The sequence below is a fragment of the Meriones unguiculatus genome, assembly GCF_030254825.1.
Source record: "Meriones unguiculatus strain TT.TT164.6M chromosome Y unlocalized genomic scaffold, Bangor_MerUng_6.1 ChrY_unordered_Scaffold_32, whole genome shotgun sequence".
In the NCBI taxonomy this organism is placed as follows: Eukaryota; Metazoa; Chordata; class Mammalia; order Rodentia; family Muridae; genus Meriones; species Meriones unguiculatus.
In genome coordinates, this window is record NW_026843711.1 from 10544762 (window position 1) to 10550091 (window position 5330).

Here is a 5330-nt window from a genome sequence, read left to right on the forward strand (position 1 = left end):
TAGAATTTTTTCATAAGCCTTATCTGTGAAGGAAAGTCTGTTTTATTTTTAGCATTTGGTGGGTAAAAATTTCATTTGGACTACACATAATGACATTTAACTCAGAAAGAATATCCAAACACCAGAGATTAACTGTTAGGCCATGCACACACTGTATTTCATTCCTCATCTGTCCATGTGAGGAGTTTAGAACTTTGCTGGGGATTGGACTTTCATCCCATGATCCTGATGTTGGTTAGGAAGCTGAAAGGGGCCAGGAGGAAGGCCATTTATGTGGGGGTGTGTGTGTGTGTGTAATTATGGTGGCATCAAAGCTTTTTCCATCCAATTTTAAATTGAGGAAGGGTCAATCCTGAGTAATAGTCTGAATCCAGTAAGCATGGAAGGAACCAAAATTATTGCTGCCTCTGGAATTGGCCTTGCATTCCTTGGCAAAATGTCCTGGATTTTTGCCCTTAAAGTAAGCTTTAGGGAGGTTGCCCTGAGTTAGTCCGTGGAATGCAGCTCCAACAGCTATGCCAATAGAATGAGCTGAGCTGATGTCTGCACAGTACTTGATCTAAACAGAAATGTCTTTGGATTCAGGGTATGGCAATAAGGCAGCTTGGAAGGGAGGGTTAGCATTTTGGAAAGCCAGAGGTTTTATTAATTCACTCTCATTTTCATGTGAGCCCAGAATCCATTCTGAAATGTCAGTAAGATGGCTGATGATATTACTGTAGGGCTCCTCTGTTCCTTGCTGGATTTTAGCTAGGGAGTTTCTTAAGGCTTCCTTAGCGGGAAGCTGTTCCCAAGCCTTGAGTCCTGCAGTTTGTATTTGATAAAGAAGACCAGGAGGATACTTGACTTGTTGCTTATTGGTGTCATAGGGGTTATTAGCTCATAATTTTTGCAATTTTTGAATTGTCCAGTGTTTGAATCTCTGCCAAGCCACAGCATCACACCATTTGGTTTCTTTGCAAAATTCTTTAAAATCTGACTTCTAGAGGACAAAATCGCCCCCTGATAATACAGCAGGAATCAAAAATTACCCATCACTGGGTGTCAGCCACTTTTCACTAGGAGCTTCATTTACAGACAGTGTGACAGGAACAACTGGCCTATATTGTGACACTGCATCTTTTAGTTCTTTTATATATCTAAGCCCAATGTGGAAATACTGTTTTTCATATGTTCCATCCCACTACCCAGCTGAGGTGGCAGAAATTTCATTTTCATCTGCAGGGGCCCCTTCACTGGAGGTAAGATTCTCCTCCTCATCCTCTCCTTCAACTACAGGGCCTGAGGTGGACTGGACCTCTTTGGCAGGGGGTAGGGCAGGAGCCTGTGCTCTGATAGGAGTTACAGGAAAAACCTGCAGTGTTTTAGGAACCTTGTTCTTGTCTTGGGAGGGAGAAAGGCAGCTTCAGTTAGGGGTTGGGTGAATTCAATGTCCAATTCCATCAGTTATTCTTTTTTATTTTTATATTTCTTTTAATTAATTACACTTTATTCACTTTGTATCCCCTCATAAGCCTCTCTCTCTTCCCCTCCTTATCCTACCCTCTCACCCCCTTCTTCACACATGCCCTTCCCCAAGTCCACTGAGAGGAAATTTCCTCCTTTCTATCCTTCTGTGCTTAGTCTAACAGAGCTCATCAGCAGTGACTGCATTGTCATCTTTTGAGGCCTGGTTTCGACTTCTCTCCCCTCAGGTGGAAGTGATCAAAGAGCAGGCCAATCAGATTATGTAAAATCAGTCCCTCTTCCCATGACTATGTAATCCACTTGGACACAAAACTGCCAGGAGCTACATCTATGCAAGTATTCTAGGGTATCTCCATGCAGGTACTTGATTGGAGTATGAGTCTCTGGAGACCCCTGTGTTCAAATTTCTGGTTCTGTTGCTCTCCTTGTGGAGTTATTGTCCTCTCCAGATCTTACTATTTCCTACTTCTTATATAAGATCCCATGAACACTGCCCAAAGTTTGGCCATAAGCCTCAGCATCTGCTCTGATAGTCTGTAGAGAAGAGCCTTTCAGAGGCCATCTGTGGCTGCTTTCTAGCTTGTTTCCAGTTTTTTTTTTTTTTTCTTCTTTGGATGTCCTTCTGCTTTTGCTTTTCAGGATAGGGAGTTAGCATTTTAGTCAGGGTCCTCTCTCTTTTGTAGGTTCTTTAGATGTACAGATTTTAAAAGGTTCTTCCTATATTACATATCTGAATGCATGAGTATAGACTGTGTGTGTCTTTCTGCTTCTGGAACAGCTCACTCAGGATGAGTCCAGATTCCACCATTTACCTGCAAGTTTCATGATTTCCTTATTTTTCATTGCTGAGTACTCCATTGTGTAGTTGTACCACACATTCTGCATCCATTCTTCATTTGAGGGGCAACTGGCCTGTTTCCAACTTCTGGCTATTACACTGAAAGTTGCTAAAAACATGGTTGAGCAAATGTCCTTATGTGTAATTGAGCCTCTTTTGGATATATGCCTAGGTGTGGTATGGCTGGATCTTGAGGAAGCGCTATTCCTAGTTGTCTGAGAAAATGACAGATTGATTACCAGAGTGGTTGAGGAAGATTACATTCCAATTAGCAGTAGAGGATGGTCCTCCTTTCTCCACAACCTCTCCAGCATGTGTTGTCTATTGTTTCATTTTTCATCTTGGCCATTCTGATAAGTGTAAGGTGAAATCTCAGAGTCTTTTAAATTTGCATTTCCCTGATGGCTAATGACATTGAGCATTTCTCTAAGTGTTTCTCTGCCATTCTATATTCCTCTGCGGAGAATTCTCTGTTGAGCTCTGTTCTCCAGTTTTCAATTGGATTACATGGTTTGCTTCTTTTCAGCTTCTTTATTTCTTTATATATACTGTATATTAATGCTCTGTCAAAAAAAAAAAAGATTAGTGAAGATTCTTTTCAAATCTGGATGCAGTCATTTTGTTTTGATGACAGTGTTCTTTGATTTACAAAATCTTTGCAGTTTCATGACATCCACTTTATTGATTGTTGATCTTAGAGCCTATGCTGTTGGTGTTCTTTTCAGGAAGTTCAAATCTCTATATGCCACAAAATTTGAAAATCTAAATGAAATGGACAATTTTCGTGATCAATTTCACTTAACCAAAACTGAAGCAAGACCAGGTAAATAAATTAAATAATGCTATATCCCCCAGGGAAATAGAAGTTCTCATCGAAAGTCTCCCATCCCAAAGAAGGCCAGGACCAAATGAAATCAGCACAGAATTCTACCAGAATTTCAAAGACCTAACACCAGTTCTCTACAAAAGATTCTACAAAACAGAAACAGAAGGAGCACTACCAAACTCATTCTATGAAGTCACAGTCACTTCAGAACGTAAACTTCTCAAAGACCCAACAAAGAAAGAGTATTTCAGGCCAATGTCCCTTATGAACATTGATGCGAAAATACTCAAAAAAATCCTTGCAAACGGTATACAACATCACACCAAAGATATCATCCACTATGACCAAGTAGACTACATCCCAGGCATGCAAGGGTGGTTTAAAATATGGGAATCCATCAATGTGATCCACCATAATAACAAACTGAATGAAAAAAATAATAATACACATGATAATCTCCTTAGATGTTTAAAATGTATTTCACAAAATCAAACATCCATTCATGTTTAAAGTCTTGGAGAGATCAGAGATAAAAGGCACATAACTCAACATCAAACTGAACAGAGAGAGAAACTTAAAGCAATCCCATTGAAATTAGAGACAAGGCAAGGCTGCCCACTCTCTCTTCAACATAGTTGTGGAATTCCTTGCTCAAGCAATAACAGAGTTGAAGGAGTTCAAGGGGATGCAAATTAGAAAGGAAGAACTCAAATTATCACTATGTGCAGATGATATGATATTTTACATGAGTGACCCCAAAAATCCTACCACGGAACTCCTACAGCTGATAAACAACTGTACCAAAGTGGCCTGATAACAAATATATCAAAAAATTCAACAGCCCTCCAGTATACAAAAGATAAAATGGCTGAGAAAGAAATTAGGAAAACAACACCCTTCACAATAGCCACAAATGACATAACCAAGCAAGTCAAAGACTTGTTTGAAAAAAAATTCAAGTTTCTGAAGAAAGAATTAGAAGAAGAGATCAGAAGATGGAAAGATCTCCCATGCTCATGGCTTGGCAGGATTAACATAGTAAAAATGGCCATCTTACCAAAAGCAATGTACAGATTCAATGCAATTCCCACAAAATTACCAACACAATTCTTTACAGACCTGGAAAGATAAATTCTCAATGTCCTATGGAATAACAAAAAACCCAGAATTGCTAAAACAATCCTCTATAATAAAATCTCTTCTGGAGGTATCTCCTTCCCTGATCTTACACTGTACTATAGAGCAACAGTAATAACAACTGCATGGTACTGGCATAGAAACAGAATGGTGGCTCAAATGAACTGAACAGAAGAAGCAGAAATAAATACACACACACACACACACTTATGGACACGTGATCTTTGACAAAGATGCCAAAACCATACAATGAAAAAATATATCATCTTCATGAAATGGTGCTGGTCAAACTGGATATCTACATGTAGAAAAATGCAAATAGTTCCATACTTATCAGACTGCACAAAACTAAACTTCCAGTGGATCAAAGACCTCAACATAATACCAGACACATTAAATCAAATTGAAAAAAGAGTGGGGGAGGCCATAGAACTCATTGGTACAGGAGACAACTTGCTGCAGTTCTTTATGACATGTTAAATGCTCTCTTTTCTTTTGAAGCAGTTCCCCTGAGGGATTTGAACTCCTGACTGAGTTTAGTTTTAGTGTACTGAGATGCATCCTGTATGTCAGATTCAAAAGATAAGGCTGGTGCACAGAAAGGAGGAACTTTAATATATGGAGTCAATAAATAGTGGGCAGCTGCCAGAACCAGGAAAGACAGAAGGCGATGCCAGTCTACATTACAGTATCTGGCAACTTTTTCCTCAAGGGTAGTGGCCTTTTCAGGGAAAGTTAGGTCATTATGAATGTCCTGTGTCTACAAGTGAAGAGTTGTAAAGGAGGGGTAAAGGAAATGGGCTGCAGGACTGAACTAGGACTGGAGCCTCTGGTTCGGGTATAGGTATGGAGATAGGGAGGGAACTCAGAAATGTTGGGGTAGTGCAGCCATGTCACTACCTACTTCAAGGGATTTGGGACTGCCTCTAGAATCCTTTTTGAGGAACTTTTCAGTTGAGAAACTACCTCAGCCAAGTCAGGTTGGGAATGTCTGACCTGAAGAATATCATTAATCAAATTCCAGTTATAAAATGTCTGGACAGGCACCTTTTGTGGACCAGA